Source organism: Salvelinus fontinalis, chromosome 2, assembly GCF_029448725.1.
Source record: "Salvelinus fontinalis isolate EN_2023a chromosome 2, ASM2944872v1, whole genome shotgun sequence".
In the NCBI taxonomy this organism is placed as follows: Eukaryota; Metazoa; Chordata; class Actinopteri; order Salmoniformes; family Salmonidae; genus Salvelinus; species Salvelinus fontinalis.
This window is the reverse complement of record NC_074666.1, coordinates 18,482,339-18,508,817: the sequence shown is the minus strand read 5'-3', so window position 1 is coordinate 18,508,817 and position 26,479 is coordinate 18,482,339. Positions and strand designations below refer to the sequence as shown.

The following is a 26,479-nucleotide window of genomic DNA, read 5'->3' as shown; positions in this document are numbered from 1 at the left end:
GTCCTCCATTATGGAGAGACTGGCTCTCTCCCTCAGGGTCTACTGACCATGGAAGTATAAGCAGTGAAAGACGAGATCTGGGATTACCTTAAATCTCTGAGCAAGAGGACAAGTACATTAGATTGTCTAGTTTGAGAACAGATGCCTCACAAGTCGTCAACTGGCAGCTTCATTAAATAGTACCCGCAAAACACCAGTCTCAACGTCAATAGTGAAGAGGCGACTCCGGGATGCTGGCCTTCTAGGCAGAGTTGCAAAGAAAAAGACATATCTTAGACTGGCCAATAAAAAGAAAAGATTAAGATGGGCAAAAGAACACAGACACTGGACAGAGGAACTCTGCCTAGAAGGCCAGCATCCCGGAGTCGCCTCTTCACTGTTGACGTTGAGACTGGTGTTTTGTGGGTACTATTTAATGAAGCTGCCTGTTGAGGACTTGTGAGGCGTCTGTTTCTCAAACTAGACACACTAATGTACTTGTCCTCTTGCTCAGTTGTGCACCCGGGCCTCCTGGCTCTGGTTAGAGCCAGTTTGCGCTGTTCTGTGAAGGGAGTAGTACACAGCATTATACGAGATCTTCAGTTTCTTGGCAATTTCTCGCATGGAATAGCCTTCATTTCTCAGAACAAGAATAGTATGACGAGTTTCAGAACAAAATATTTGTTTCTGTAATCTTTGAGCCTGTAATCGAACCCACAAATGCTGATGCTCCAGATACTCAACTAGTCGAAAGAAGGCCAGTTTTATTGCTTCTTTAATCGGTACAACAGTTTTCAGCTGTGCTAATTGCAAAAGGTTTTTCCAATGATCAATTAACCTTTTAAAATGATTAGCTAACACAATGTGCCATTGGAACACAGGAGTGATGGTTGCTGATAATGGTTCTCTGTACGCCTATGTAGATATTCCATAAAAAATCTGCCGTTTCCAGCTACAATAGTCATTTATAATATTAACAATGTCTACACTGTATTTCTGATCCATTTGATGTGATTTTAATGGACAAAAAAAATGTTGTTTTTGTTCAAAAACAAGGACATTTCTAAGTGACCCCATATTTTTGAACGGTAGTGTATATTTAGTAATTATTTGCCTTGTGTAAGTTTAAGAAACATTGGCCTGTGCCTTGAAATTCCGTTACCAAAAACCCACATATCTTTAAGATATTTTCTGATTTCGCTCACTCATGAGGGAGGATTATGAAAGCTCATAGAAGTAACAAGTAAAGGTAGACCTACTAATTAGTTGTCGTGTTTTTACTGATATCTATTTGGTTCATGAATTATTAAGTGGTTAAACTCGAAAGTATATTACTGTTTTCTTTCTCTTTCTGTCATCTGGTGGTCAAAGCAAGTGTGAAAACATTTAGCGTTTTACATTTACTGTACTTTTTCACTGCTTTTGTTGATAACTAAAACTGAAAATACACTACTGGTGTCTCCAAGTGGCCACACACCTCTGCAAAGTGTACACAGTTCCTAAGTAACTTCAATGCACTTTTATGACTCAAAGAAGAGTCTTCAGCTATAAGTTTGTTTTTTGAGCTCTCCTAGCTGTGCCGTTGAGGAGCTAGCACTCTTGTAGTTGTTTTGTTTGGAACACAACCCTGCATCACCGCCATCACACAATTACATTTTTTTTACATTTAAGTCATTTAGCAGACGCTCTTATCCAGAGCGACTTACAAATTGGTGCATTCACCTAATGACATCCAGTGGAACAGCCACTTTACAATAGTGCATCTAAATCTTTTAAGGGGGGGGGGGGGGGGTGGGGGGCAGAAGGATTGCTTTATCCTAGGTATTCCTTGAAGAGGTGGGGTTTCAGGTGTCTCCGGAAGGTGGTGATTGACTCCGCTGTCCTGGCGTCGTGAGGGAGTTTGTTCCACCATTGGGGTGCCAGAGCAGCGAACAGTTTTGACTGGGCTGAGCGGGAACTGTACTTCCTCAGTGGTAGGGAGGCGAGCAGGCCAGAGGTGGATGAACGCAGTGCCCTTGTTTGGGTGTAGGGCCTGATCAGAGCCTGAAGGTACTGAGGTGCCGTTCCCCTCACAGCTCCGTAGGCAAGCACCATGGTCTTGTAGCGGATGCGAGCTTCAACTGGAAGCCAGTGGAGAGAGCGGAGGAGCGGGGTGACGTGAGAGAACTTGGGAAGGTTGAACACCAGACGGGCTGCGGCGTTCTGGATGAGTTGTAGGGGTTTGATGGCACAGGCAGGGAGCCCAGCCAACAGCGAGTTGCAGTAATCCAGACGGGAGATGACAAGTGCCTGGATTAGGACCTGCGCCGCTTCCAATTACTGTTGTTGTTTAAGCAATCCAAAAAAGGACCTTTTATAAATCACGATCTGGATCAGGTGGCCATCATTTGAAAGCTTGTTCTATTGCCAACATGATTCGTTAAGTTCTAAAATACCATCTTACAGTGTTAGGGTTTCACAAGCAGTTCAGATAAAAAATATTGTATTTTTGGTGAGCATAGAAAAGAGTCATGAGTGCATTCAGGTGCTTGTTGTGTGGCAAATTGTCTTCGTAATAGACGAACATTGGTTGATTCTGTTCAGAACTGTACATCAAACATAGTGATCATAAACGGTAACACTGTATATGACTGTATATGAGTTTTATGATATGGAAATGTGAAATGCACATTTGGACTCACAGGTGTTTGGCTTGCTTGTTTGACATCAAAGTGGTATTTATTATAATCCTCCACATCTCATCTTTCAAAATACATCGATCCCTTTTAATTAACAGCATTTCCCTCATTCGGACATCAACAAATTTGCAAAAATTCCACAATTAACGTGAGGGATGGGGGAAACTTCTTGTCAGATGCGGTGCTCGAGTTCAGAACGGCTGTCAGTCAAAACCTGTAAAGGGCTGTCAGGCACAGACCCTGAGCTGTGACGTCATTCATAGCATGTTACTGTACAGCCACTGTGTTCCAATTTAGGGGCTTATCAGTTTCCAAATCTGCCATTTTCAACCCGTATACAGGTTCAAGTGTGCAGAGTTACAATAATATCCACTGTGTAGAATAATACCCAAACATGCAAAGGAGGATATTGCATATTTCTACCTTTTGTGTACCTATTTAGCATACATCACCATGAAGAGAATGACATTCATAGCCATTAATTATGCATTTCTGTGTAGTACAGATCAGGGACCCATGATGAAATTCTGTTACCGCAATTCTGTTCACGGGTGTAAATCCACTTCAAATACTGTAGATCAAATACCAAAATATATTTTTCCAAAGTCAAGGTGTCATGGCATAGCTGACACCCCATTCTTTCTGCAAACGTATTTAAATTATATTTCAGAGCAGATATTTTGGGGGATATTTTTGGGGAAAACGTGGTGATACAAAGAACGGAGGGATATTTTACCAAAATTCTGTTACCAAATCGCCACAGCTCTTGCAATAAATGTATTTTTGTAAAATGTTCAGTGTAAAAGTAGTCCTTGTGCTTAGAGTTGTATAGTTTGTTAAACTTTTAAATCAATGTCTGTTGTTTGGCATACCTTTTTAAGTGAAAAGTCTAAGCATGGAATTGCCCATATACTCTTCAGGAATGCAACTCCTCCACTACAACGGGTACTAATGACTGGCCATTCTCTGCTTTATAACTCGCATGCCTCGCTTAGAGTATATAAAATGTACAACCCCCCACTAAAAACACAAAGTTGACTTCTCAAATAATGAAAGAGTTTATCTGTATGAAACTTTATCCCAGCCAATCCACGCTCGGCAGAATTTAATGAGAGTTTATTGGAGCGGTTTAGCCAAGCCAGTTTAATTTATTTCTGCTTAAAAGCTGAAGAATTGGTAAGAGGCTTACAGAACGTCTCAGACCTATCCTCTGTGGTATAGCACACAGCATTTCAGAAAAGCAGCACACTTATTTTAGACTATTGAAATTCTAGGACCGTGTTTCTGACTGTAGCTAGCCAAGGAGATTACTGTTAAGTCCCAGAGTGGTCCAGATGTTTCAAAGGCAGTACTGTGTAGTACACAGTGAGGAAGCATCGCACATCGCCTGGAAACATCTGTCAAACAAAGGCCTTACCACAGGACAGGCAACATAAGCTCAGGGATGAAACAGTGTTTTCTAGAAACCACGCAGATTTTTGACACTTGAGCTAACTGGATTTAAGGATTTAGTTTTTGTTTTGTAGTGAAGTGATACAAATAAGTTCATTTACAGTAGAACCCTTCAATAATCTTTCATGTTCACACAAGCTCCTTCGTCAGAGCATTGTTGTTTTACGTTATTCACAATTGTGAAGTTTAGCAGTGGTTGGCTGATTAGCATTGTCAGTATTTGACTATATTTAGCCATCAGATTCATACTGTAGATTAGATCGCTTACTCACAGCAGCCTCTTCCAGACCACCAATGAATTTAGAGCTGATCTTACACAATGTCATTGGTTTACAATGATGTGTTTCATAATATGACAATGTTGTCTGAGCTTCATGTTCATAGCTACAGTAGTAGCAGCAGCCTTCATTGCAGATGACAAATGACTGTCTCCCTAAGTGAGTACTGAACTACACTAGGAGGTTAGGTCACACCATTCTCATTGGTATCTGTGTGTGACTGAGAGCCATGTTTGGTAATGCTGGTGTCTTCTCCTCTCTGCTGTACTGTGGGCCTGTCTTCCTGTGAGATGGAGAGGGCTGCAGGCCTCCTCGGCCCCAGGGGGGAGGGGTCTGGCCTGGGCTCAGAGCGGGATCACATGTCGCTCTGCCATTTTTGTGTTAATTTGCTGGATGTAAACACAACAGCTTTGCTGCAACACCTCTCTCTCTCTCTCTCTCTCTCTCTCTCTCTCTCTCTCTCTCTCTCTCTCTCAGTCTCTCTCGCTCTCTCGCTCTCTCTCTCGCTCTCTCTCTCTCTCTCTCTCTCTCTCTCTCTCTCTCTCTCTCTCTCTCTCTCTCTCTCTCTCTCTCTCTCTCTCTCTCTCTCTCTCTCTCTCTCTCTCTCTCTCTCTCTCTCTGGAGGAGAGTGGATGGACTGAGTGTGGATCACTGAGCAATGACAGAGGCGAGATTGGCTGGGCCCTCAGTGCAGCCACCAGGGACATGGGCTAAGAGAGTATGACAGGGTGATTGACAGCATGCCCAGACAACCGGGAATTGCCAGTCCCTCTAACACTGCCTGCTACATCTCACCTTTAATGACCACCAATGTGCACATTTGTAGTCCATATCTATATAATGTGTGCATGCCTTTTTGTCTGTCTCAAATCACAGAACCCTTAAACCATTTTAAAAACGTTTATGCCTGCTGCAGTGAAGGTGTATGCCAGGTAGAGAGGGAGCACTCAGTTCAGTCTTTTCAAACGGAACCAGTCTCGGAGCTCATTACAGTGATATTCCCATTGGAATGCCTGCTCCGTCGGCTGTCTGTTGCTGGGTTCTGGGCTGAGCTCAGCTCCGGTTTCTCCCTGCCGGATGACTGGACACTGAGATGGTTCCCATAGTTTAGCTGCCTTCTGACCCTGCATGGGCATACCCTTGTACACGGGCTCAATGAGCCCTCTGTAGTCTCAGACAACACACACGCAGGCAAGCACGCACACACACACACAGGATCACCTCACCCTGGCAGGCAGTCAGATTGTTGGGAATGCTGCAGACCAGTGTGAGGATAGATGCTCACAGACTGCTAGGGTAGGGAAACCGAACAATCGGTTTTTGTCTGAATGAAAACTTGTGTAACTGTTTGGCAAAAGCAGGTTATGCTGGCATTATCCGGAGAACAATCCTATGCTTTTCCCTGTCGTCCTCTGAGCTAAGCTTGGCTGGATATCCGTCTGACTTGGCAGGATGGCTGGAACAGTTCTGGACACACACTGAATCAGTCACACACACTGAATCAGTCACACACACTGAATCAGTCACACACACTGCATCAGTCACACACACTGCATCAGTCACACACACAAATACAGTATTTGCATACATAACTGTTTCCTTTCACAAAGGTCCTAAGAAGAACGATATTCCAAGTTGTGTCATGCCAGCTTAATCATGTCCATAAACTGCACAAGGGTCAGACATAGGCCGAAAACTTTTCAGAGAGAGAGAGAGAGAGAGAGAGAGAGAGAGAGAGAGAGAGAGAGAGAGAGAGAGAGAGAGAGAGAGAGAGAGGAGAGAGAGAGAGAGAGGGAGAGAGAGGAGAGGGAGAGAGAGAGAGAGGAGAGAGAGAGGAGAGAGGAGAGAGAGAGAGAGAGAGAGAGAGAGGAGGAGAGGAGAGAGGAGAGAGAGAGAGAGAGAGGAGAGAGAGAGAGAGAGAGAGAGAGAGAGAGAGAGAGAGAGAGAGAGAGAGAGAGAGAGAGAGAGAGAGAGAGAGAGAGAGAGAGATAACTAACTATTTCAAAGAGAGGGAGCCATCTGTCAGCCTGGCCAGTAAACAGCTGGTGGGGGAGATGCAAGATGTCTGAACAGAGACTGACAAGATGGGAGATGACAGGAAACAGATTTCCCTTGTGTTTTTTTCCTTCCCTCTCTCTCTGTGGCACGGCGGAGGAAACGGACCATCCATCCGTCTGGGTGCTGGGAAGGCTCCCTCCAGATTCTGCTACCTCTCCTCTCCCTGTCAGCCTGAGAGAAAAGCAGTCCGCTGTACGATTCATTAGTTCTGTTAGTTATTTTGGGGAGGATTTGTTTGTAGTCCTCAAAGTGTACCGTCACTGGGAACCTTTAATTGTACAGATGTTCTGGTGTCTTCTGCGTTGTTTCTTTGATTAGTCAGTGTTCTGTTTTTTTTCTCATTCCTTCGCCAGGATGAAAGGAGAACGCGGTCTTTGAAAGTGTAGAATCCACTATTATCTGTTGACAGAGAGATGTATATTTCATGGGATTGTTTTGCAGACCTCAGATCACTATTCATATGGCTTGAATTATTGAGCTGGGCTAATGCACCCACTGCAGATAATAATGAATTATTGAGCTGGGCTAATGCACCCACTGCAGATAATAATGAATTATTGAGCTGGGCTAATGCACCCACTGCAGATAATAATGAATTATTGAGCTGGGCTAATGCACCCACTGCAGATAATAATGAATTATTGAGCTGGGCTAATGCACCCACTGCAGATAATAATGAATTATTGAGCTGGGCTAATGCACCCACTGCAGATAATAATGAATTATTGAGCTGGGCTAATGCACCCACTGCAGATAATAATGAATTATTGAGCTGGGCTAATGCACCCACTGCAGATAATAATGAATTATTGAGCTGGGCTAATGCACCCACTGCAGATAATAATGAATTATTGAGCTGGGCTAATGCACCCACTGCAGATAATAATGAATTATTGAGCTGGGCTAATGCACCCACTGCAGATAATAATGAATTATTGAGCTGGGCTAATGCACCCACTGCAGATAATAATGAATTATTGAGCTGGGCTAATGCACCCACTGCAGATAATAATGAATTATTGAGCTGGGCTAATGCACCCACTGCAGATAATAATGTGGATACAAATCTCTCTGCCTGCTGTTCGTTTCATTCAAATTAATGCAAATAGGGAGTCTGAATTGGTGTGTAGTTAGTTTTCAAAATGAGTAGGCCTACTTGGGCTTATGTTGATTACTGTTGTATCATTTGTTAAACCATCTCGGCTCTCCTTAGCTATTCCCCCATAACCCTTTGTGTTTTTTATTCACACAGCCTCTTAATTGGCTGACATCATTAACCCCATTTTCTGCTGGCTTAATGTTGGTGAAATGCCGATGGTGGAATTTCTTCTTCTTCATTCCCTCTCTGCCTCTCTCTCTCGCACCCTCTCTCCCTCCACAGCACAGTGTAATTTGTGATCTTCATGACATTAGGCAGTGTAATACCATAAGGGTCTTAATTGTCTTATCATGTTAATATGTGGCTGTGGCCCCTTCCACATGACAGGGCCAGGCCACCCTAATAAACAGTGATTACACTGTTTTACACACATTGTTTTTCTTTCGTTGTCTCCTCTCTCTCACTCTTAAGTTTTCGATGATCAGCGTAGGAAGGGTGGCAGCTGCTGAGGCTGCAAAAGTCACATCGTGGTTGGCGGCATGTGTGAGCGAGGGAAATAGCGAGAGAGAGAGAGGGGAGAGAGAGAGTGGAAAGGGAGGGGGGAGAATGAGAGAGGAAGAATGAGTGGAGCGGACGGGATGAGCTGTCATCTCCAGAACTTCTCTCTCAGCTGTCAGATTTACAGGCAGCCTGGACACCTCACACTCAGTTGAACAAGCAGGAGCTGTCACTTCTACACCTGGCCCTCTGTGTCTCTCTCTCTCTCTCTCTCTCTCTCTCTCTCTCTCTCTCTCTCTCTCTCTCTCTCTCTCTCTCTCTCTCTCTCTCTCTCTCTCTCTCTCTCTCTCTCTCTCTCTCTCTCTCTCTCTCTCTCTTCTCTTGTGTCTGGATGAGGGGACTGTGGGGGTAGCGGGAGGAGAAGGTGAATAGGAGACTCATGTTGTAGGTGTCTCTTTCATTTTTTTTGGTGTGTTTGTAGTTTCATGTTTTATGCACCATCTTATTGGAATGAATCAGGTTAAACCCCTGATTTCACAGCTTCCCAGTCACAAGTTAACCCTTTATATCCTCCCCAGAGAGACTAGTTTGTATGTGTGTGTGGTGGGGGAGGGTGGCATAGCCTCGTGTGCTGCCTATATCAGCTGAGAAAGAGGCCTGCTCTCCTTCAGTCTTCAGTACCCTCCTTTCATTATTCAACACCCCCCCAACTAATCCCAGCCCTCAGCCCCCCCCCCCCCCCCCCCCCCCCCCCACACACTCTCTCCCCACAAGCGGCAGAAATAAACCAGGTTAAGAATTGGTCTAAAACGCATCTCGGCAGATCAAAAGGGGGAAAGGCGGTGTGCCGGCCTTTCTCCGTGCTTTATCTTTTATTAATTGCCGCAGTGCAGAGAGTGCTAGCGAGTCTCCCCGTGATCATTAATGCATGCAACGCGGAATAACGTATTAACATGTTTCCATGCATTATGCATGGCTAGGGAGGGGGCCGCAATGTTGTGTAGAGGACCCTCTGCCCACAGGCCCCGTGTTCTCTCTCTCTCTCTCTCTCTCTCTCTCTCTCTCTCTCTCTCTCTCTCTCTCTCTCTCTCTTTCCCTGTGTGTGTGCGTGTTCACATTTCTGTGTGTGTTTTCTGTGTGTGTGTGCGTGCGTGTGTGTGTGTCAGTCAGCTGATTTACATTCAGCCCTGCTAACTCCACCACCTGCAAGGCCTGTCCTTTCCTCTACGTGAGCGTGAGGAGGAAGTGGCGTTTCCCTAGGTTTAGAGATGCAGTCGGGACCAGAAGCACTTAGAAATTCGTAACATACTGTACAAATTTGAATTTGTATCATATCATACGAATTGCAAAAAAATAAAAATACATGTTTTTTGTTTTGTTTTGCAATTCATCAAATATCATATGAAGTTGATGACATAGCACAGAAAAGTACAACATTTCAGAGACCTGTTTTGGCTCGTTAGCACTACTTTTCAAAACGGCTGGCTGTAATTATACAAAATCTTTGGAGCATCAACTTTAACTTAGTACAGGGGCACTTAGTATTCTCCTCTCAATACACTTGGGGAGATTGGTCCCCCCCCCCCTCCACGGGGCTATTCTGTATCTGTATGTCCCTATTCACTAGGGGCCCTGGTCAAAATGAGTGCACTAAATATGGAACAGGCTGCCATTTGGGAGATGTTCTATGTGTTTGTTACAGAACATGTCCTGTAAGCACAATTAACCCTTTATAGAAATGTAATCCCGTAACCTCCCTCCACCCCCCCATAATGTGTTTCTCTCTGCTGATAACATATTCATGTTGTTCCCGATACAGTAGCTATGAGTATTTGGCATGTTCGATTGCTCCCACACTGAGTGACACATTGTGAAAATTCTAAATTCGATACGGCTGAGGGAAAACATTAGCATCCGACAGAGATCGGTAACTAGAAGAAACACACAGACAGACTCTAGATGAGAGGAGAAGTTGTTTTTTCACAGTGCAGTTGATTGATCAGGCTAATGTATAGCTCCCTATCGGCCAATTCCACCTACAAGATCGATCGTTGACTCAATCATTCCCGTAGTGTGTATTTCCATATACTCAGTATTCACAGAGTGCAGTTCATATACCAGAACCTTTTTTTAACCAAACTTCTCTCTGGTCCGGACTCATGTTTCACTTTTTCTTTCTCTCTTTCTTCTTATTTTTCTTCTCTTCTTACTCTCTGTTTCTCCCTCTCTGTTTTTCCCTTTTTCTCTCTCTCTCTCTCTGTTTCTCCCTCTCTCTCTCTGTTTCTCCCTTTCTCTCTCTGTTTCTCCCTCTCTCTCTCTCTGTTTCTCCCTCTCTCTCTCTCTGTTTCTCACTCTCTCTCTCTCTGTTTCTCCCTCTCTCTCTCTCTGTTTCTCCCTTTCTGTCTCTGTTTCTCCCTCCCTCTCTCTCTGTTTCTCCCTCTCTCTCTCTGTTTCTCCCTCTCTCTGTTTCTCTCTCTCTCTGTTTCTCTCTCTCTGTTTCTCCCTCTCTCTCCAGTCCAGAGTCTCCAACCCTCCAACAGGTTTCCCAGTAGTATTGATCAGACCCTAACCCCAGCCCCACCAACTCAATGAGGGATTGCTGTGTAGTAATGTGTCTGCAGTAGTTCCACAGGCAGACAGATAGGCTAGTGAGCAGGAGAACGGAACATACTCTGTAATTGGAATTGATCCGGTTACAACTTAATTAATCACAGTGGTTAAATCACTGGGTTCTCTCATGATGCCCAGGCTTACCCAGTTGGAGCTGTGTGTGTGTATTGCATTGTATCTTACCTCATTTGCACTCACTGTATATAGATTTTTCTTTTTTCTACTGTATTATTGACTGTATGTTTGTTTATTCCATGTGTAACTCTGTGTTGTTGTATGTGTCGAACTGCTGTGCTTTATCTTGGCCAGGTCGCAGTTATAAATGAGAACTTGTTCTCAACTAGCCTACCTGGTTAAATAAAGGGGAAATAAATAAATACAATTAAAATAAAATAAAATAAACTTCAGTCTTAGGGTCTCTGTTTGGTTTAATTTATGTTGAAGAGAAAGAAACATAGCACTGCCCTTTCTGCGAATCTACAAATGTGTGTGTGTGTGTGTGTGTGTGGTGTGTGGTGTGTGTGGTGTGTGTGTGTGTGGTGTGTGTGGTGTGTGTGTGTGTGTGTGTGTGTGTGGTGTGTGGTGTGTGGTGTGTGTGTGTGTGTGTGTGTGTGTGTGTGTGTGTGTGTGTGTGTGTATGTGTGTGGTGTGTGGTGTGTGTGTGTGTGTATCCTACCACGTAGGAGTTTGGATATATGCCATATGCCCTTTGAATCAGTTGTTGTATTGTCAGAGGAAAAAAACACTTGCTACTTATATCGTTTTTTTGTCTATAAAATGTCTTGCGCAGCTAACTTCATTAGTTTATCACTTTACACATTTATTTTGGGATCCACCCCCTGTAAGCATAATTTGCCTGAGTGGAGAGGAGAGTCTCATTTCACACAAGCACTTTTTTGTCCACGTTCCCTCGCCTCCTCTCCTCGATTACCTTTGAACATTTTTAAAAGGAGGCTAGAGAGGACGGAGGAGAGAGGACGCAGGAGAGAGGACGCAGGAGAGAGGACGCAGGAGAGAGGACGGAGGAGAGAGGACGGAGGAGAGAGGACGGAGGAGAGAGGACGCAGGAGAGAGGACGCAGGAGAGAGGACGGAGGAGAGAGGACAGAGGAGAGAGGACGCAGGAGTTTAGCAAATCTAATTAAGAAAAGGCCATTGTCTCTAGGTGAAGGCCTGTATGCTCACTTGTATGCCTGTTGATCCATGTACGCCTCAGAGAGAGAAGACGAGAGATGTTCTTGTGCTCTCTATCTCTCGGTCATATTCATCCTGAAGTGCACTGGAGTGTGTCGTGGTGTGTGCCGAGCAGCATCTCCTTCATGTTATGGAGGAAAACAAAGGCATCGGGCCTGATTGTAGTCATTATGATGCAGGGCTTCTCCTCCCCTCCAGGGAGCTCAACTCGTGAAGCACCACTGCTGCACCGCTCTTCTGTTTTCAATAACAATTATCTAACATCGCTGTAATTAGCCGGAACCTATGAGGAGATGGAGAGCAGGAAGAGAGGAGAGAGAGAGAGACACAGCGAGGGATAGAGAGGAAGGGGGGTGGAGAGAGAAAAGGAGGGCGGGTGGGTGAGAGGAGGCTCAGATTCAATGAACCTCAGAATGTCAGATCGTCTTTCACATGTAAAATTCAAGAGGACCTTTGTGTTCATCAATTATTAGCGATAAAAGTTTAAGAGGTCCACTGTGTTTTTATATTCAGAGTTATATGGGGAGTCTTTTGAACTGATTCCCAGCCTGGCCCCGGGCTACAAGCTGAAGTAACCTCCACGGTCTCACCCTCTCCTCCTCCTCTTTCCTCTGTGGTGTGAAGCAGCTCAACACTCCAGCAGAAGCCCATGTAGGCAAGTAAGGCATTCAAACTGCAGCACTGGCATCAACTCTGCAACGGAACTGCTTCTGTAGACAGTTGTCTTAACTGTTTTTAGCACATTTGTGATGCCATTTACAGGCCGATGTGGACTAAATAACAGGTTAAGTTCATCTCTATAAATACAGTATCTATAGAGTACCACAGTATGAGTGATAATACCCATAAAACCTAGCGGCCACACAGGGAAATGGTTCTATTCGTTTTTCCAACATACATTTTTCCCATAGTGGATTTTTGAAACACTTAAATTAAGGGCTGTGTTTCATCTAGACTTACTCTGGCGTGATGTTTTGATAACTGTGTAAATCTCTCTAGGACAAGGTGACTTTTAGCAATATATTCGCCTGTATTTACCCCCCAAAAATGAAATGCTAATTAGCTGCGAATATGGCTATTACAAAGACCTACAAATGTTATGATGATCTGGATGAGACTGCCAATTTGAGGCAAAGGTCAAAATCTCTGGATTAACTATCTAATGTTAGCTAAATGTAGTAATGAATAAATTGGCTAAATCTCTTTAAATGGACAATTCTGTGTACTGTCTTGTGCAAGTTTGAAATTAGCACAATATCTGTTAGCAAAGGTGTCAGCTAGAGATGACTTGCAGGACCTTTGCAGGGATTTGTAGTCTTGCATGATATCTACGTTGATGCTAATTAGCATTTTTGAATCTGAGAGTAAATGGAGAAGAAAATATTGACAAGATTTACATGGTTATCAAAATGTCATGCCAGTGTAAGCCTGAACAAAACACAGCCCTAGGGGAAAAGTGAATGGTGGAAAAACAATTGGAACCATTTCCTTGTTTCGGTATTATGACACCTCCACTGTTGGGCTTCGTACTGTATATGGTTTTCTTGTTTATGTTTTTCCTTCTAGCAAGCAAGCAGTTAACTGAATACCAGGTGTAGAGATGGGGCCTTTATAGGCCCTGTGCTGCAGACTGCAGTATGTCCTTGAGAGAGACAGACTGTCACCTTGCCAGGGGCTAGACTCTTGTTCTGCAGCCATGTGACGGTATTGGCCAATCTGGGCCCCAATCTCCACATCTCTATCTTTCTTGCAATGCAGCCAGTCGTTGCAGTACAGTGCATAATGTTTCCCACATAATTTCATATGACCGAAAACGGCTTCTGTACAGAACACTGGACTTTATTTTAATTAAGATTTCTACTTCAATGAGTCGGCAGCTTTCAATGTTATTCTTACCTTGGACCAGGCCCTCATCCCCGAGACTCGAAAGAGGAAGCGGCGGCAAAAGAGGGGGAGGCGAGGTGGCATCATGATTAGATTACGTTGCTGAGCATCTGGACCGCCATTGCCCTCTGTTTTGTTGACTAACGTACAACCACTAAAGAACAAACTGAACGATCTCCATTCGAGACTCTCCTATCAACGGCTTCTGAAGAACTATAATATCTTATGTTTCTCAGAGTTGTGGCTGAACAAGGACATGGATAATATACACCTCGCTGGCTTTTCCATGCATCGTCATGATCGGACATCAGCTTCGAGTAAGCTGAGAGTGGGAGGGGTGTGTCTCTTTATTAACAACAGCTTGTGCGTGATCTCTAATGTTAAGGAAGTCTCAAGTTTTTGCTCGCCGGTGTTAGAAGACATAATGATGAGCTGCAGGCTATACTATTTACCAAGCAAGTTTATATCTATATTTTTATAGCTGTCTATTTACCGCCACATACCGATGCTGGCACTAAACCGTACTTAACAAGCTGTATAGGGCCATAAGTAAACAAGAAAATGCACATCCAGAGGCAGCGTTTTTCCTGGCCGGTGATTTTAATGCAGGGAAACTCAAATCCGTTTTACCTCATTTTTACCAGCATGTCACCTGTGCAACTAAAAGCAACAAAACCCTGGATCACCTTTACTCCACACACAGAAATTGATACAAAGCTCTCCCTCGACCTCCATTTGGCAAATCTGACCATAACTCTGTCCTCCTGATTCCTGCTTACAAGCAAAAACTTTAACAGGAAGTGGCCCGATGAAGCGGATGCTAAGCTACAGGACTGCTCCAGGATTTATCCGATAACATTAAAGAAGTCACCAGCTTCATTAGTAAGTGCATTGACGGGGCCTCCCGAGTGGCACAGTGGTCTAAGGCACTGTATCGCAGTGCTAGCTGTGCCACTAGAGAGTCTGGGTTCGAGTCCAGGCTCTGTCATAGCCGGGCGCGACCATCCGGGTTACGGGAGGGTTTGGCCGGCAGCGATATCCTTGCCAATTGCGGACTAGTGACTCCTGTGGCGGGCCGGGCGCAGTGCATGCTGACACGGTCGCTAGGTGTACGGTGTTTCCTCCGACACATTGGTGCGGCTGGCTTCTGGGTTAAATTGGCATTGTGTCAAGAAGCAGTGCGGCTTGTTTGGGTTGTGTTTTGGAGGACGCATGGCTCTCGACCTTCGCCTCTCCCAAGTTCTTACGGGAGTTGCAGCGATGAGACAAGACTGTAACTACCAATTGGAAACCAAGGGGTGAAAAAAAACAAGTGCATTGACGATATCAGCCCCACAATGACCACACGTACATATCCCAACCAAAAGCTATGGTGTGCAGGTAACATCTGCACTGAGCCAATGGCTAGAGCTGCCGCTTTCAAGGAGCAGGACACTTATCCGGACGCTTGTAAAAACATCCCGCTACGACCTCTGAGCCATCAAACAGGCAAAACATCAAGAGAGGACTAAGATCGAATCCTACTACGTGACATGGGCCATGCATTATTATGCCTAAACATGAGGTGATGGCGGTGGATGAATGGCACTACAATGAGCATCAGGATCTCGTCACAGTATCTCTGTGCGTTCAAATTGCCATCGATAAAATGCAATTGTATCTTTAGCTTATGCCTGCCCATACCATAACCCCACCGCCACCATGGGGCACTCTGTTCACAACGTTGACATCAGAAAACCGCTCGCGCACATGGCGTCATACACAATGTCTGCCACCTGCCTGGTACAATTGAAACCGGGATTCATCTGTGAAGGGCACACTTCTCTAGCGTGCCAGTGGCCATCAAAAGTGAGCATTTGCCCACTGAAGTCGGTTACGACTCCGAACTGCAGTCAGGTCAGGACGATGAATTGAGCTTCACTGAGACGGTTTCTGACAGTTTGTGCAGAAATTATTTTGTTGTGCATACCCACAGTTTCATCAGCTGTCCGCGTGGCTGGTCTCAAACGATTCCGCAGGTGAAGAAGCCAGATGTGAAGGTCCTGGACTGGCGTAGTTACACATGTTCTGCGGTTGTGTGGCCGGTTGGACGTAATGCATGAGAGCATCAGCAGTTCCGGACGACTGTGTGATCTTGCTCAGTTAACATTCACAAGGCCGCGGGGCCAGACGGATTACCAGGACACTTACACGGAGCATGTGCTGACCAGCTGGTGGGTGTATTCACTGACATGTTCAACCTCTCCCTGACTCAGTCTGTAATACCTACGTGTTTCAAGCAGACAACCATAGTCCCTGTGCCCAAGAACGCCAAAGTAACCTGTCTAAATGACTAAGATGTAGCACTCACATCTGTAGCCATGAAATACTTTGAAAGGCTGATCATGGCTGACAACACCATCATCCCAGACACCCGAGACCCACTCCAATTCGCATACCTCACCAACAGATCCACAGATGATGCCATCTCTATTGCACTCCACACTGCCCTCTGCCCCCTGGACAAGAGGAACACATATGTGAAAATGTTGTGTACTCCCTGTTCACGCACGTCTGCATAGCCACACATGACTCCAACACTATCATTGATCACTAATGACGATGAAACCGCCTATAGAGAGGTCAGTGACATGGCAGTGTGATGCCAGGACACCAACTTCTCCCTCAACACACACACACACACACACACACACACACACACACACACACACACACACACACACACACACACACTCATACTCATACTCATACTCATACTCATACTCATACTCATACTCATATATATATATAGATAATTCGGTATATATGTAAGAGCGTGTATTTTGCCTGTACGACCCCCTGGCGTTTTCTGGCTTAATCTTTCTTTCAATTAATGGTTGTGCAATGTCTTCCGCTTTTAATAGTATACTAACAAAGCTATTATACTGTTGATTTGATTTAGTATATTCTGTATGTTATTATGGTTCCACTAAGCACACCAATAAATGAAAGGCCACGCAGGTTGTGATTAAAGAAAGGCATGTCAGAAAGTAGTTTATTACTCCCCACTTTCATTCATTTCCTCTATCCTGTATTCCTTTCTTCCTTTCCCCTCTATTCTGCTTTTCTCCATTTCCTCTCCATTTCCTCCGCTCCTTTCCTCTTGATGTGTTGTCATGTAGCACCACCTGCAGGTCATCCGTAGGGTAACATGTCTGCTGCTGCTTGGTGGAGCTCACTGCATGCGAGGAGAGTTTAACTGAAGCTGCTCCCTCTCTGCAGGGTTCTGTGGTGTTAGGAAATGAGCTCTGGAATAGAAAAACACTCATTCTTCTGGGACAGAAGGAAGAGGCAGTGTGATGCTTACATAAGAGAGAACTGAGCTCTCTCACATTCTGTGTCAGTCTCTCTGTTCAGCCAGGGAGTGCTAAATGATTTACATGTGTGCTTAAAATTCTGCTCACGGGAATTTCTACATTCTCTCTTGTGCCTGGCTTGATAGCACACAATCGGCCCTGTGAAAATACACTGTTGTGTATATTCTCATGACAGTGTACATTTAACTATATAGGCTAGCACACACTGGGAATGTGGGATAATGAAAAGAATACAGATGCAAAGGAAAATGGCATAGTTTGAAAACGTCAGAAGTATTCTGGGTACAGTAGTTGGTTGTTTTAGCCTTGTACTGTTGCTCACGCTTGCTCTCCAGGGGTGAGCGAGAGAGACTTGAAGAAAATAAAAGCATTCTCTCTCCACCACCCAAACCCCCTAACGCTCCGACACTTTTTAAGTTTGTACCCAGCGTGGCTTGTTTTTCTGCTTTAGTGCTTCTTCTGTGGCTTTTGGGTTGAAAATAAACCTAGTATAGTTTCTCATTTGCATCCAGCACACTTCTCCATAATTCATAAAACAACTGCTTTGGAACATGTGTGTGTGTGTGTGTGTGTGTGTGTGTGTGTGTGTGTGTGTGTGTGTGTGTGTGTGTGTGTGTGTGTGTGTGTGTGTGTGTGTGTGTGTGTGTGAATAACACTCTTTGATAATGAATTAAGTTGTTAAATAAGAATGCTGTAAGCAGTTCCTCAAAGCTACACAACATTGACCATGGGCATTTTGGACGTTCTAGTGTGTAGTCCACTAACAAGGTATTCCAGCCTTGAAAGAGTTGTGTGTCTAGTTAGTAAACAGCAACCTACATGAAAGAGTGTCTTGTTTGTTCACAACAATCTCCATTTAACATTGGTCTCAGAAATCATTGGTACAGTAGGTCTCATTGGTAAGATTTCAAAGTGAATGTATGACTTTGATGAGTTCGATGTTGTGACTAGCATGACCAGAGGTCTTGACCTCTTGGGTTCATGTTGGACTTCATGATTGCAAATGGCTGTTCCATCTGTGGTAGATAACTTTGATGTAGCCTACAGTACTTCATTATCTCATAGATCTCCTTGAAACAACATACCTCTTGTAGTTATAAATGATATGATTAGCCTGAGCACCATTAGTCTGCAACATTTTGTCTTCACATCTGTTATCAGTGTAAATTCTTACTTGTGGATTAGTACTGATTAGATAATAGTGAGGTCACACACACACGCAGAGACACACACACACACGCACAGACACACACACACACACACACACACACACACACACCACATTCTTTGCCACCATTCCCAAACCGCTTGTCATCTCCCCCTGCTAATCTATCCACCACAGTCCCAGCTTTATCTAATCAGCCAGTGTGGTGGACAAGGTCTTGAGATGCAGGTTATCAGTGTTTTTACTGTTCATTAACGACAACAGCCTTTAATTACCAGAGGATTGTCTCTTTGGCTTAGTTTTAATGGCTGTGCACTTGATTTGAGCTGAGAAATATGTGTGGATTGGCCAGCAATAACAAGGCTGCACTGATAAGCCTGTGATCCCTGGCTCAGCCAGTGTTTATGTAAGACTCATCCTGGAGACAAGGAGGCTTCACAGCCATCTGACTTCTGGGGCTTCACAGCCATCGGACTTCTGGGGCTTCACAGCCATCGGACTTCTGGGGCTTCACAGCCATCGGACTTCTGGGGCTTCACAGCCATCGGACTTCTGGGGCTTCACAGCCATCGGACTTCTGGGGCTTCACAGCCATCGGACTTCTGGGGCTTCACAGTCATCTGATTTGTAACACAGCATGAACCACAGTGAAGTGAGGGAATTAAAGGGTCCATTGAAACCCCACAGTACTTTTCTTCCTCCTTTACCTTTCTCTGATTAGGTACAAAGTCTCAGTGCCGTGGTGGTTCTTATGCTACTGAATGACTCCATTTAAAATGATTATGCCCCATTTCAGTTCTGGAAAAAATAATTCCTTGAGCAATAATAACAATGATGCCATAAACCCCTGAGCTAAGAAGCACATGTTCCTTAACAAACTCAGAAGCCACAGACTCCTGGTCCCGTGGAGATGGCCCTTTTATATATTGATCTGTGCTTTCACCAAAATTGCCACGCTGAGGGTTACACAAATAATTCCCCAGTGTTTCCCTGTGAGATAGGCAGATGGTCCTCCCATGTCTCCCCCTTTCACCGTGGCGCGACTGGGGGGCGAGCTGCATGAGGGAGACAAATGATTCGGTATCAGCTGATTTTTCCTCAATAGCCCAGCGGGGGAGCAGGAGGTGGTGTGGTGGCATTGGCATGCAGGGCGGTGCAGATCGGCGTGGCCCTGGAACAGCCGCCATGCTGTGGGGAAGATAGCTTTTCTCTGTGACAGTCCAACAGTGAGCAGCAGGTCTGCAAATGAAAAAGAGGGGTGGGGGAAATGTTGCCTTTGCAGACATCCAGCATGCAGGCCCCTGTTGCCTGGCTTTGCTGTGCACTGTGTGTGTCTGCTGCCGGGGAAAGAACATAAAAGCAGTGGATTACCAGAGAGAGCCAGACAGACACAGAAATAGGGATCATTCTCATAGGAAAAAGAATAGCGTTGTTTTCTCTGCTATTGTAAGATCATCAGCCCTCCCCTACGGTGTGCAAGTGATTTATAAATATGCTTTCTTCCTCGAGATATGTGTTGTGTTATAGATGGTCGTGCAGGCAGATTGTTTGCTCTGTGTCTGGTGTCTGTCTGCTCCCTGTGGTTGGGATGTGCCTGATGTGAACTTCCATTGTTTAACTGTTGAGATCCTGATGACAATGCCAGTCTGTCCTTCTGTTTCTCCTCTGTAGAGGGTCGCTGTGCCTGCACTAGACTGACCTTGCCTTATCATTCGGGATAGGAAGGTGGTTGTGTATTCAGGCCAGCAGGCAGACAGTGTGGTGTGGCAGTCAGTCAGACCTTTCCCATGCCCTGCTCCAGACACACACACACACACACACACACACACACACACACACACACACACACACACACACACACACACACACACACACACACACACACACACACACACACACACACACACACACACACACACACACACACCTAGCCCCTTGTTTAACAGGCGAGAGGCTTCCACACTAATACCTGTGAGGAGGAGAGGGCTTAGCTTTCAGCTCTCATCACCCCTGGCACTGCATCAGCCATGCAGCCAGACTTCAGGCCAGACTACACCCAACCTCATTACCCTTGTCTGTGTCACAGAGCCTCCTGGCCTACAAACCTCCATGTCCAATGAGAAAAGGTTACTGGGAGATTATCTAGAATGGGTACTGTATAAGGTTGTCTTTTTTGCTGTAATGTTTGCATGTCTTACATCAGTAGCAGACAGTCTCTGCTTTGTCTTAGAGGAGCACTGTTTTCCCAGGGTTAGACTTTCTGTCTTAACATGTAACCTTCATTTCACTGGGCAAGTCAGTTAAGAAAAAATATTTACAGTGACGGCTTACCTTGGCAAAACCCTCCCCTAACCCGGACGACGCTGGGCCAATTGTGCGCCGCCCTATTGGACTCCCAATCACAGCCGGTTGTGATACAGCCCGGGATCGAACCAGGGTCTATAGTGACGCCTCTAGCACTGCCTTAGACCGCTGCACCACCCGGGAGCCTAACATAGGAGGCCAGGCTGCAGAAAAGGCACTTGCAGTAGGTGGAGCTCTTGTGTTGGGTTTTGATGTTGAGAGTGTGATCCATCTGCTAGTTTAGGGGAGGACAACTGCCTTTTACTGTGTGCGTGCGTGCGTGCGTGCGTGCGTGCCTGCCTGCCTGCCTGCCTGCGTGCATGAGTTTCTCTGTCTGTCAAAAGGTGAAAATGGCATTAATAATGTAAAAATGGCACATTATGTTAGCTTTACATGCTCTCCTGCACACACCAGCCCAGATATATAAATAACACATTTCAGTCTAATTAACAGCGCTTGATGGGTAATGAAACACGGCTAACTGCTAATGTTTACATTCAAGCTTATTAGAAATTGTAATGGATGTATTATGTACTCCAGCTGGTGTGTGCGTGTGTGTGTGTGTGTGTGCGTGTGTGCGTGTGTTTTATTTACTGCCTGCAACCACATGCCACATTTCTCTCCCAGCTCCCTGACACCTTCATGCACAGGAACAAACAAAAATAAATGTCTCCTCACAATCTCTATTTGTCTGCCTGCATCCTCTCTCTCTATCCCTCTGCATGCCTCTCTCTCCCCCTTTCCCTCCCTCCCCTGCGCCCTCCCTCTCTTCCTGCAATCTACCGCAGGCCCTCCATCTCTCCTGCCTGTCAGTGTGCTTTTTCATTTGGCTTGTTGCTACAGGGGGCTCGGTGCTGGCAGATTACAACTCGGCAGCCAGTCATTTTTTATTTATCTGAGCTCCCCTCCCCCCCACTGCCTCCTCCTCCCCCCTCAACCTGCCAAGCTTGCTCCCTGGCTAGCATCAATCTAGACACATAGCAATTCCTCAGACCCCCCTCTTCCCCCTTTTCACCCTCCGTATCTTCCTCTTTCGATCGGCAAGGAAATGTAGCTCGCAAGCCCTGAGACAAAAAAGAAATATTGTGGCAGGGGAAGCATTTAAGATAGAGGAGGCAGCGAGGGCTGTATTATTACTTAGGCCTCTGTCACCGGTGATGACCCGGGAAAGTGGAGGATATCGATCGCGTGTCACTCAAGGCATTCAGCAGATTGCATTGACAAAGCTTGTCGGGGCCTTTAATAGCAAAGTTAGTAGCCTTGGCTGGGGGCCAGGAGAAAACGCTAACTGTGCCCCATTACATGGTGGCTTTTAACCATTCCCCCGGCTCACAGAATAGATGGATAACAGTAGGGAAGTCATTTTACTCTCATAATTGCCTTCCTGTGGTTAACATTTGTGGCCTTAAGAGCCTGTAAAAGAGCCTTTCAGAGGCGGAGAAGGAAGATGGCTTACATTGTCTGGTTGTACTTGGAAAAAATCACCAAGCATTACACTAACAAAAATGTGGTACACTAAACAAAACATGGCAGAGCGCAAAAACTAAAGATGAAAGGGAGCGCCATAAGTGTGATTTATGGTTGGAAGGAAGTCCATTACTTGGAATAGGAAGCCCAGACCAAAACAAAAACAGAGCGGGGGCACGCTTCACAAAGAGGGTCACGGAGTAATTATTTTGTTCTGCCAAGATCGCTAAACACTCTTGGGGAGAAGGAGGAAGGATAGAAAAAATTACAAGATTTCAATCTAGATTTAAGTCTCAACATAAATACGAGCGGCGCTGATGACTTAAATAGTCCCTTTTCGTGCCTAATGATGTAGAACTGGGCTGAAATGTAACAAGTCCCCTGTGTGTAGTAATATGGCTTGGACACAGGTGGGGAAGCTATTTGTGCAAGCTGCCTTGCCACTGGTAGGTGCTGACAGGTCTCGGGTGGAAGGTAGCTATTTTTATCACCGTGTAAATCATAAAGACGGAACTGATTCTCTTCGGTGTTCGGCGGCGGAGTCCTCCGTTTCACAATACTGGGGGAACCTAGAATAAAGAAATCACTGTTTATTTTGGATGGTTGGAGATAGTTGTCACTGCTGGGGAGAAATAGAATGACAAAGTTCTCATCCTCTTTGAAAGGATCACTCATTGAACTGGTAGTCCGGTACATTGCCTAGTTGCTGAAAGCAGGTAGCTATTCAAGTTAAACAAGCGTGGCATTTCCCCTCTACTCCATTATGTCCACATTCCAGCTGCACTTTTATGGCCTGATGGGATCATAGGGGAATGAGAGCACTGTTAATGCTATTACATTGTAGTAATAATGATCATATCCCTTAGTCATCTAGGCTAACTTGTATTATGCGTTTGGAACAGTGTATGTTATAGTGTACATGTCTGAGTCATTCCTGACGTGTAGCTACATTATATTCAGAAAAGGGTCAACTCTTGTAAGATGTTTATTTATATATATTTTTACTCATATAGCCTAGCACTTGACCTTCTTGACTTGCCATAGCTCAGATGTCACAGGTCGCTGGCTGACGCTGGCTTGTGGAGCTTGCAGAATGTTCAGTATGGTGACTGGCTCAGCTGATTACAGCCAAGTATGTGAGGTAGCCAGCTCACTGGGGAGGTGTGAAAGTTCTGGAACAACAACCTGGACTGCTCAGACAAGCCTGCTCTTATTGGCTTATGACTCCTCCACTTATGGATTCATGAGGCCAGTTAACCTTGATGTTGTCTTTGATCCTGGATCATCATTTAGTTGTGTTGATTCTGGATCGCCGTGATACAATTATGACTTGGGGAAATCCGCTGTTAACCTGATCTCACACGAGGTCAAATACAAGTCAGTAAGTCATGCTAAAGGTCAGAGAGTTCTTGCTGGCTAGCATCCTGTTTGCAGCTTTAGTCTGCCTATCACATTTGAACCAAGCTGATAAGAAAGAATAAACAGATGCTGTGTTGCTGAGTAGTCCTCCTCTCAAGTAGAATAAGCCAAGTCTACTCTTGGCTCTGCTCCTATTAATACATTGGCGCCTTTGGTACCATCGTGTTTTATGGCCGTCTAATAGTAGACATGAATTTCAGGAAGGCGGCTAAATGAAGATGTTGATAACAGGGGATTAGTGATAGCAACGACCTTGGACAGGCACCCTGTCGGCCAGCCAAAGGGGAACCTTATATTGTCTAAGCAGATTTTATAGTCTCTCTAATCCCCCAGCCTGCAGCTCAGGCGAGCCAAACACGGGTAAGGTGAGACGCTCTGCTTTTTCGTTCATTTGAACCGCGGCCAACCAAAACAGGCCAGGGCTTCTGACCTGTACGCTGATAGGCCGGCATCCTGTTTCATAGAGGTCACAGAGGTCACGTCCACCTGCTGATTGGAGATCAGATTATCTCAGCTCATCTCTGCTGTCATTAACAGCCCTCTTGGCTCGCTGTACCATGGGTCACAGGTCAATGAGGGACAAGTGTCAGCCTGCCAGGACCTAATCACACCACTCTCACTGCTGTGCCTTGAAGCCAAAGGGTGTGACTGACTGGCAGCATTGGACAAGCTATTTCTTACCCACAGCAACGTGTTGTGTATTTATAGACCTGTTATTGATTGCAGTGTGACTTTAGTTCATATCTAGTCTGTATTACTAGTCATGTAGGCTACATGTACAGCACCAGTCAAACGTTTTGACTCACCTAAAGTTTTTTTTAAATTTGACTATTTTCTACATTGTAGAATGAAAGTGAATACATCAAAACTGTGAAATAACACATTTGGAATCATTTAGTAACCAAAAAAGTGTTAAACAAATCAAACTATATGTTTTATTTTAGATTATTCAAAGTAGTCACCTTTTGCCTTGATGACAGCGTTGCACACTCTTGGCATTCTCTCCACCAGGTGGACAGTCACTGTTAATGGACACAAATTGCATGTTTACTGTGTGAACTTTCCTCTTAGAGGTTTGAATGGAATCGTTTTAAATGAATATTCCTTTATACAGTTTTTTTTGTCTTATTTGCTGCATTACATCCAGGCTGGGAGCTAGCCATGCCTTACGGTCCTATAATGGTACTGCGATCACCCATTTAGATCCTCTCTCCTTAATAGCAGGAGCCAGGCGACAGCACACTCACTCTGACATTTTGCAAAAAAAATATTTGTATATCTTCTTCCCCACCTCTGAAGGGCTCCGGTTGTGCATTTTCCATCTTCTTAACAGCAGCCACAGCTCCATGCAGTTCCGGCGCTCAGTGCTCTATTTCTGTAACATAAAAAGTCCTCTTTCTCCAAACTGGAAGCGTTTGTTTATCATATTACCGCCACACATGAGCTGCGCACAAGGCTTGAACCGGTGTTAAGTGTCCGCGCTAAATTTCATTGCCTCCATCTACTGGAAGGCCTGCCAATATACTGGCAGTGAATTCCTGGGGGGAAATAAATGGCAATAAAAAAGAGAAATGATAGCCTCCTGCAAGCCGATAGGAGAGGAAAGAGAGGAGGCCTTTTTTCTTTTTTTCCTCCTAGCAGCACTCTTCACTGAGGCTGGCCAGGCAGCTCTGAGACCTAGCTGTGACTTGGCACTGAGGCTGTGGCTTAGTGAGATGGCTAGCTGAAAGCTGATATTGGAGTAACGACCCGGTGGCACGGATGGGGGGGGGGGCTTGGGAATAATGTAATTAATTGCACACAAATTTCTTTGATGAATAGTTATGTGGTGATAAGCGCTCGGTTGAGCAGCTGAAGGTCTCGGGCTTCTCTCTGTGCAGCTGCTGTGCTCTGGGAAGGCTTCTAGAGTCTCTCTCCTTGCTCTCTGTCTCTCTCTTTCCTCTCTCTTATGTCGTCCCACACTCCTCTCTCTACTTCTGTCTCGTCTCCCTCCCCCCTCTCATTCGCTCATTTTCTGTCTCCTCTCTCTGTCCTTCCTCCCTTAGAGCCTAGGGGGATGCTACTGTAGCCATGGAGGGAAGGGGAGCTGGAGATGTTTAAAGTGGGAAGGGGGGGGGGGGCGGGGGGTGTATTTTATTGCCACATGGTGTCCTATAACAAGGTGTTCTGATATGATCTGAGAGAGTTGAGGTCTCCTGCTGATCTTATTCTCCTCCTACCACCTCTCCCTCCTTCCACCACCTTGCACCACTCAGTTCATTATTAAATCTGGGAATTGTCCCCATAACTCAATGCAGCAGGCAACAGCATTATATGGCCATTTGTACGAAGAGGGAAAAGGGTGATTGCGATGCAACTGCAGAGAGGATGGATGTTAAAAGCATATTGATTTGTATGTAATGTCGTCATAGATCCCAGATTTATGTCTGTATATAAATGCAGCCTCAAGCCTACCACACATCCACCACCCCCCCTACCCCACCCCCAGCTCTGTGGTTGAGTAAATGGCCCTTAGTATGACTGATGAGATCAAGACAGCACTCTTAAGCAAGTTTTACCATCCCCCATCCTCCCATCCCCCAACTCTTCCTCTATCTTCCTCTCAGGATGCTCATGCCTTCAGGGTGCTGTGGCTAGCCCCTCTAGTCCTCAGAGACTCCATTGCTGTGCTGTGAAGTATCACATTCCACCACAGAGAGACTGTGATCCTGCTCCGTGGCCTAAGCCCGTCCTCAGGGTGCATTAGGCCTACTGCCACCACAACAATAATGTCTGACAAGGTCGCCAGAGGTCGTGGCATCCACTTGAGCATGATAACGGCTGAGAGGTATAAGAGTGAAATGGAGCATTTCCATGGCGATCGCGCACAGCACCCTGCAGAAACGATAGACACTGATGAAAACTACTGTTTCTGTTTTGCGGAGTCGCTAACTATAATGACATCTAGGAAACATTGTCATAGCCAGTACAGAAGTATTGGCCAAAATATGCCAATAATCA

General features: G+C 45.3%; 1 protein-coding gene and 1 long non-coding RNA gene across 8 annotated transcripts in view; one reads left to right on the top strand and one right to left on the bottom strand.

The window, feature by feature from the left end:
- LOC129813209 (autism susceptibility gene 2 protein homolog) overlaps positions 1-26,479 on the top strand; it is a 407,283-nt gene that overhangs the window by 93,886 nt on the left and 286,918 nt on the right. The window lies entirely within an intron of this gene.
- LOC129813246 (uncharacterized) lies at positions 16,933-24,857 on the bottom strand. Its single transcript, XR_008753135.1, has 3 exons — positions 24,771-24,857; positions 24,442-24,501; positions 16,933-17,016 (listed from the first exon to the last, which is right to left on the bottom strand). It is a non-coding gene; the product is annotated as an uncharacterized LOC129813246 (long non-coding RNA).